The sequence below is a fragment of the Macrotis lagotis genome, chromosome 1 (assembly GCF_037893015.1).
Source record: "Macrotis lagotis isolate mMagLag1 chromosome 1, bilby.v1.9.chrom.fasta, whole genome shotgun sequence".
Classification (NCBI taxonomy): Eukaryota; Metazoa; Chordata; class Mammalia; order Peramelemorphia; family Peramelidae; genus Macrotis; species Macrotis lagotis.
In genome coordinates this window covers 870,613,645-870,622,151 of record NC_133658.1, presented here as the reverse complement: position 1 = coordinate 870,622,151, position 8,507 = coordinate 870,613,645, and positions in this window count along the sequence as shown.

Genomic DNA, 8,507 nt, shown 5'->3' with positions numbered 1-8,507 from the left:
CAACCAGGCTGTGAAGCAATCCCACCTTGAGAGCCCTCAGGCCTTATTATCTGTTCCCATCAAATCCAAAGAATGAGCAAATGAAACAAGGCCAGGGTGGACAGTGCTGCCAGGGAGGGCAGGGTCTCCAGGGAGAGCAGACCCCTCCACACAACTGGGGCAAGTCCATTTCAGGGGTTGCCCAAGGGCAATTAAGCTTAATTCAATTTAAAAGAGATCTATATTAAATACTTTATATCAAGCAAAAAAGTTAGATAGTCCCTGCCCTCAAGAGACTCTGATACTGCAATAGTGTGAAGGACAAGGGAGACAGGACAGGAGTACAGGAGGGAGCAGAAAGGATGAAATTGTAGCATTGTTCTGGACCCCAGGAGGGCATTTCTGTGAGAGCACAGAACAGGGGCCTATTTGAGACCACCAATCCACCAAACATTAAGAAAAAGATTGTAAGAATGAGGGTAAAATAATCATGACAATCCCTGTTTCTGTAATGCCTTAAGATTTACAGAGTTCTTTCCTCCTAAGGATGCTGTGGAGATAGGTAGGGCACTTTCCAGATGAGGAAACTGGGGTTAGTGGCATAATGCCAGAGCTGGGATGGAAGCAAACCAATACCGGCCCCTCCCTATCTCCCCTGAAGCTGCCTTGGTTGGATGATGAGCTCCACAGAGATGAAGACCTCAGGGATATATATGAGTTCAGAAACAGGAAAAGTCTCCAGGGCCCAGAACCTTTCAAAGGGAAGAAGGAGAAGATGGGTTGGGAAGAAGGCAATAAATAGTCAAGTCACCAAGACGGTAACTTCATCCTCTACTATGAGGTCTAATCTTCAAGTCCCACTGGATTGGCAGAGCCCCAGACTTAAGCCCTAATTCTCCACCCCCCATATACACAGCTAAACTTCTCTGTCTCCTCCCCTCCTCCCCCAGTTCTAATTAACAAGCCTGGTAGAGAATTAAGAAGGGAAGAAAGTTGGTGCCCAATATTACCATAAACTCATCCAAACTTCCCTGGACTAAAAAGGGACAGGAAGGAACCCTCTGACAGCAGTAGGGTGACCCATTGGAGGATATTGATTCCCCTTATCTATGGGGTGCTCCTAGGCTCCCAAAAGAGCGCCATATGAGGTAGAGGAAATCAATCAAACTCTCTGGTGAATTGAGAGCCAGGAAAGGGAGATGTGGTTGAGTGGAGAGAGAAATATTATACTTGACCCTGTCTTTATTTTATTTCTTTCCAAGCATATTTGAGCTAATAGAAGCAACAAGATACCCCAGTTCAATTCTCAAAGGTCCTCCATTTAGATTAGCCTTAGCATCTGGGGCAAGTCAGTTGATTTCCCTAGACCTCAGTTTCCTCATCTGTGAAACGAGTATAATTCACAGGATGATAGTGAGCAGAGTAATTCATAAATTTACAGCACTAGCAAAGATGTGTGGTATTATTATTCCTAGACACATTGAAGACAACAGTCTGATGGTCTGCATTTGTAGACTGGAAATTGGGGTTAAATTCCAACTGCTCCATTTCCTAGCTGTGTGACTCTAGGCGAGTCATGATCCCTCTCTGATCTTTAGTTGTCCCATAAGTAAAATGAAAGGATTGGACTAAGTGATCTCTCATGTCTCTTCTAGCTCCAAATGCCGTCACCTAAAGGTCACCTAGTCCGAACCTCTCATTGGACATTGGCATTGAGATCCCTGGGATCCAGCATTGGAGGCTCTGAGATTGAGCTGTCCTTGCCTACTCTTCTCTCCCAGTGAGCTCTGCTGACTTCCCCAGGCCAGACCCCCTTCTTACAGTCTACCATCACCTCCTGCATTTGATGAGCCAATTATCTCCTGACATTTTCCTCACTATGGAAGCTTTCTCCTCCTAGTCTCCTCTGCCCACAGCCTTCGGGGGAAGTTCCGTCCAAGCACCTGAGAAATCCTTCCTCTCAAAATTTCTGAAGCCCCTGGGAAGATGGTGGGATTGGGGGGGGGGGGGGGTGGATTATGGCAAGAAAGCAGAAGAAAAATCAATTTTTAGAGCTGGAAGGAACCTTAGAAATGACCGAGTCCAATAAACTCAGGTGAAGAATAAACAAACCCAGCTGAAAGGTCTTATCTATAGGTGCAGAGCAGGGACTTGGACCCAAATTTGCCTTATACATAAACATTCAATCTTTCTCCTGTTTCTTGGGCTGGGAACAGCCCTCCCCCATCCATCCTCCAGTGTCCACTGTCTCCCTCAGCCCAGTCTCAGAGTTGCCTGGGCTTCCAGGGGTCCCTCGGCATCTCAGAGAGAGTTCTCCCACCCCATGCCACTCTTCAGCACCCAATTTAGCCGCCCCTGGTCTCGGAGGGCAGGGGATGGGCACTCTGGGACTGCCTCCAAGGGCATTGTTGGGGCGCTCTCGCCTCCTGCCTTGAAGGCCCCGTTAGATGACTTGGAACAAGGACTCCGGGGTCACCCAGGCCGGATGGTGCGTGATGATGCCAACGGCCGAGCCCTGGACAGATCCCCCAGACACTCCCCAAGCCACCTTTGCCAGGGACCGAGCCCGGGGAGCTGGGGAAGGGGAGGGGAGGCTCGAGGGAGGCCGGGGGCTAGGGCAGCCCCCCGGGTGGCTCGGAGGGGGCAGGAGACACAAAGCGGGCTGTCATTGCCGGGGAACCCTCAGAGTGCCGCCGGTCCCCCCGGGGCCAGAAGCAGAGGCAGTGACGGCTCACCCACTGCTCCTTAAAGGGGCAGCCCGGGGAGGGGTGCGGAGAGCCCCCGCCCCAAAAGGGGCCCGAGTCACGGGAGTGGGGGCGGGGAGAGCGGGAGACCCCGGGCCCCCTCCCACCCCCCAGCAGGGCCGGCCGGGCCCCCCGCGCGCGGCCCTCCTCGGCCCGGGGCCGGCCGAGGCGGGCAGGGGGGCGCCGGGGCCGGGGGGTGCGCACTCACCCGCGGGGCCTGGGCAGGGCGCGGGGGCTCCCGGGCTCCGCTGGCCGCAGCTGCCCGGCCGGACGCAGCTCCTCCGCCGCCGCCGCCGCCGCCGCCGCCGCCGCTCCCGCCGCCGCCGCCGCCGCAGTTGGGGAGCTGGGGGGGCCGTCACGTGGCCGCCGAGCGCTCCTCTGCGCGCCGCCCCCTCCCCTCACTGCGGAGCCCGATCCGGAGCAGCCTCTCTGCCACCTCCGCGGGCACCGGGGCCGGGCCGGAGGCGGCCCTCCGCCCCCCGGGGCCCGGAGTCCGCCTCCAGCCGCCAAGCCCGGCGGCCCCTCACCTGCAGGACCCTCACCGAGCCCCCTCCCCCCCGCTGCTGAGAAGTCTCCCCATTTTACCGATGGAGAGACTGAGGGCTTGGGAGCAGGGCCAGTATGGGGGTGCGGTCACATGGCTTTAGACCAACCATGAGGCAGGTAATCCAGGGGGGAAGGGGCTGTTTGCCCCCACAGCCCCTCCCTCCGAGCCCGGCTTCCCTCTTGTGGGATGAAGGCGCTGGACAGGATAATTGCTGAGGTTCCACCATCCCATGACACCCCCAAGGTCATTCAGCTAGGGAATGGGAGAGCTGGAACAGGTGTGTGGGCTCCCCTGCCCAAGGCTCTCCTTGGGCCCCAGGAAATGGCTGAATTCGAGTTTAACCCCATGGAACCTCCTAATAAATCTGATAGGGACACCTACAGACCACTTGGGGGGGGGGATAACTGGGCTTGTCACACCAGAGAGCTGGACCCCCATCAGCCTGGAATAACAACAGCTCTAGGGTGGGCCAAACACCTTAGACATCTCTCATTTGAACCTCAGGACATTTGTGAAGGCTGGGTAAAGAAGGGAAACTGAGATCAGAGGTTGGCCCGGCCTGGGTCACAGGGCTGATGAGTAGCAGAGGCAGGAGGTGAACTCTGGATTTTCCTCACTCTCATGTGAGCATTCATTCCTCCCCTCTACCAAGCTGTCTGTAGATTTTGATTCATTCATTCAACATTTATTCCGGCAACCAGTCAATATTATGTGTAAGCTACTGTGCTACATTTTAGAACTTAAGTGTGCAGAACCCTGGCTAGATCAAAGACTCAGAGAAAGAATTTTCTACAAGAGATATGGTAGAAACTCTGACTTCATGGTGTTTACAGTCAGATAGATTGATTCTACCAATAGTCTTTTATAGAAAGGGAAGAGGTTTGGGGCAGCTAGGTGGCACAGTGGATAGAGCACCCACCCTGGAGCCAGGAGTACCTGAGTTCAAATCCAGCCTCAGACACTTAATAATTACCTAGCCGTGTGGCTTTGGGCAAGCCACTTGAGCCCATTGCCTTGCAAAAACTAAAAACTAAAAAAAAAGGGGGGGGGGGAGGTTGGCACACGTGAGTGGGACCAGAAGGAAATAGGAACTTCTGGGATCCAAGGAAGGGTCAGAATCAGTGATGGGGCTGTAATTCTGGAATAATGATGTAGTAGAAGACAGGATTCTCCCAGGCCTGTGCCATTAGGACTTAGGAAGACAGAATCAAAATTTATATGTATTCACTGGTTAGAAATGTGACAAATGCCAGAAAGCCTGGGAAAGAGTGACCTCCTCCTTCCTCCCCTCCAGCTGTATGAACACATACACTGAGTTCTTTAGAAATATTTCTAAGGATACATGACCTGATATAGCCCAAAGACCTCATAAAAAAGGAGAAAGGACCTACTTGTACAAAAAATATTTATAACAGTTCTTTTTTTTTGTGGTGGCAAAGAATTGGAAACTGAGGGGATGCCCATCAGTTGGTGAATGGTTGAACAAGAATGTGATGGAGTGCTATTGCTCTATAAGAAATCATGAGCAGGCAGATTTCAGAAAAAAACCAGAAAGATTTACATGAACTGATGTTGAGTGAAGTGAACAGAACCAGGAGAATGTTGTACACAGTAACAGCAACATTGTGTGATGATTAACTATGATTGACTCCTGTGTTTCTTTTCCTTTTGTAATTGATTCTTCTTTCACAATATGATTAATGAAAATATGTTTAACATGGTTGTACATGTGTAATGTATTAAAGAAAGATTTTATTTATTTTGAATTTTTTTTACAATTTTTCCCTTAAACTTACTTCGCTCCCACCACGCCCTACAGAAGGCAGTCTGTTAGCCTTTACATTGTTTCCATAGTATACACTGATCTAAGTTGAATGTGATGAGAGAGAAATCATATCCTTAAGGAAGAAAAATAAAGTATAAGAGATAGCCAAATTACATAATAAGATAATGGCTTTGTTTTGTTTTTTTAATTAAAGGTGATAGTCTTTGGTCTTTGTTCAAACTCCACAGTTCTTTCTCTGGATACAGATGGTATTCCCTATTGCAGATACCCCCAAATTGTGCCTGATTGTTGCACTGATGGAATGAGCAAGTCCATCAAAGTTGACCATCATTCCCATGTTAGTGTTAGGGTGTACAGTGTTCTTCTGGTTCTGCTCATCTCACTCAGCATCAGTTCATGAAAATCCTTCCAGGCTTCCCTGAATTCCTGTTCCTCCTGGTTTCTAATAGAACAATAGTGTTCCATCACACACACACACACACATATATATATCACAATTTGTTCAGCCATTCCCCAATTGACATTCGCTCAATTTCCAATTCTTTGCCACCACAAACAGGGCTGCTATGAATATTTTTGTACAAGTGATATTTTTACCCTTTTTCATCATCTCTTCAGGGTATAGACCCAGTAGTGGTATTGCTGGATCAAAGTGTGTGCACATTTTTATTGCCCTTTGGGCATAATTCCAAATTGTTCTCCAGAAGTCTAAAATGTGTATGAAAATTTTTTATTTGCTCCCTGTCAAGTTCAGAATAATTTCTTTTTTTTTTCCATGGATGGATCACATTCTTTATGATAAGTCCGTCACAAAAGTTACTTCCATATTTTTTCAACGTTGCCATTGCTGATCGCAACTCCCTCCTTTTGTATTTCTCCACTACCATGTACTATATTTTCTCTCTCCTTTCACTCTGACTCTGCTGTAGGGTTGCTGCGTGGTGCAGCAAACAGATCCCTGGTCCTGGGGCCAAGAAGCCCTGAGCCCCCATACCACCCCTTAGGCCCAGAATCCACCTGGCCTTATGGTCCTGGGCAGGCCTTCCAATCCCAGCCTCTTGCAAGAAGTAAAAAAGAAAATGTGATATATCTGACCACTCTCCGCCCCCATGGTCCATCCTATCCTTCTTTATTCACATCCCCACCCCTTCCCCCTGCCCCCCCCTCCTTCTTACTCCAGATGCCTATACCCCATTGAGTATATTTGCTGTTTCCTCTCCTAGCCATCTCTGATGAGAGCAAAGGTTCCCTCATTCCCCCTTGCCTCCCCCCTTCCATATCATTGCAATAGCTCATTGTAATAAAAACATGTGTAATGTATTATTGCTGGGTGTTGGGGGGAAGGGAAGAGAGGAAGAGAGAAAAATTAGGAACTCAAAATCTTGGAAAAATGAATGTTATAATTGTCTGTATGTGGTCTCCATAGGATTGCTCAATGTCATGGGGGTAAGGGAGCAGGGAATGAGGGTAGTAGAAAAATGTAGAACTCAAGGTCCTGTGGAGGGATTAATGTTGAGGACTATTTTTGCATGTGATTAGAAAAAATAAAATACTATTAATTAAAAATAAAAAAAATATATGACATTGGTGATCACTGTTTTTCTTTCTTTTTAAAAAATTTTAATTTTAATTTATTTTTCAATTATATTCAAAGATAGTTTTCAAAATTCATTTTTGAAAAGTTTTCTCCCTCCCATCTTTCCCTTCCCCCACCCTAGGATAGCAAGTAATCTGATATAGGTTATACCTGTATAATCATGTCACACAAATTTCCATATTAGTAGTGCCATGAAAGAAGAATCAGAATAAAAGAGGGGGGGAGACTATAAAAGGAAAAAGCAAAAAATATATATAAAAAAGTGAAAACAGTATGCTTTGATTTCCATTCAAACTGCATAGTCCTTCTTCTGGATATGGATGACATTTCTCATCACAAGTCTTTTGAAATTATCTTAGATCACTGTATTGCTGAGAAGAGCAAGTCAATCATAGTTAATCATCACACAATGTTACTGTTACTGTTCAAAGTTCACCTGGTTCTGTTTACTTCATTCAATATCAGTTCATGTAAATCTTTCTAGTTTTTTTTCCTGAAATCTGCCTGCTCATTATTTCTTATAGAGTAATAGTATTCCATCCCTTTCATATACCACAACTTGTTCAATTATTCCTCAACTGATTGGCATCCCCTCAGTTTCCAATTCTTTGCCACCAAAAAAAAAGAACTGCTATAAATATTTTTGTGTTTTTACTATAAATATTCCAAAGTGCTGGGTTTTTTTCCTGGATGTTAGGCACTGATTTTCAAATGACATTTGGAGAGAAAGTATTGGTCCTACTCTAATCCTGGGCATCAGGTCCCACAGTAGGGTTCTTTTCAGGTTTTTCTAGAAAGTGTGATGTCTATGTAGAACATTACATCTAGGGAGCAAATGCCTAATAGATGCTCTATCTACCTATCTAATTGGGTACCCAAGATTTTAAGAGAGATGTGGGAGATAATAGAGAAATGGAAATCAGCAAGAGTATGAAAGTGCCTTGTGTATGTGTGGGTATTGAGTGTTGGGGTACACAGTGGGGTACTGATCATGTGGAAGAAGGGTAACACTTGCTCTGCTTTGTCCCAGAAGGTAGACCTGGGAACAATGGGTAGAAATGGAAGGATATTTCTATTGAGCAAAAGGAAAGTCTTCCTCCTAAGCAGGATCTCTACAAAAGTGCAACTGGAAGCCTTGGAAGTGACAGGGCTATTTTGTGGAAGGTCTTTGATCAGAGTCTGGACAACCATGGGTTGGGGAAGCTACAGCAAGAATTCCTGGTCAGATGTGGGTTGGCCAAGATGCCCTCTGAGCTCCCTCCCGAGATAGTCCTTACAGAATTGTTGGATTTAAAACTAGAAGTAATTGTGCAGATTATCTGCTCATATGATACATGAGGAGAATCACAGATTGAGAATCAGAAGACTCAGGTTCTAACCCAAAGCCTCTGTCACCTATTTACTGTCACCTCTAGTCACCAACTGACTCATCTGTCGGACTAAATGATTTTTGAAATCCCTCCCGGTTCTAGCATTGTCTGCTTTAAGGCTCCTTCAAGGTCTGTGCCTAATATTCTATCTCTAATGTTCCAAGGCTCTGGAGTTCTAGGGCTGAAAAGAAAGGACTAGGTCAAAAGCTGGAAATTGGAATCAGGAAGACCCAACCTGTGCTAACAGATCATCTGATCCTTTCTCCTCCTCTGAACATTGAAAGTTGGGTCCCACTTTCCTCCCCACCCTTTCCCCCTCTTACCTCTTTCCATCAGTTCCATCAAGGATTCATTATTGTTGTTGTTACTGAGTTTTGTCCAGCTCTTCATGATCCTATTTGAGGTTTTCTTGGCAAAGATACCAGAGTAGTATGCTATTTCCTTCCCTAGATCATTTTCAGATGAGAAAACTGAGGCAAACAGA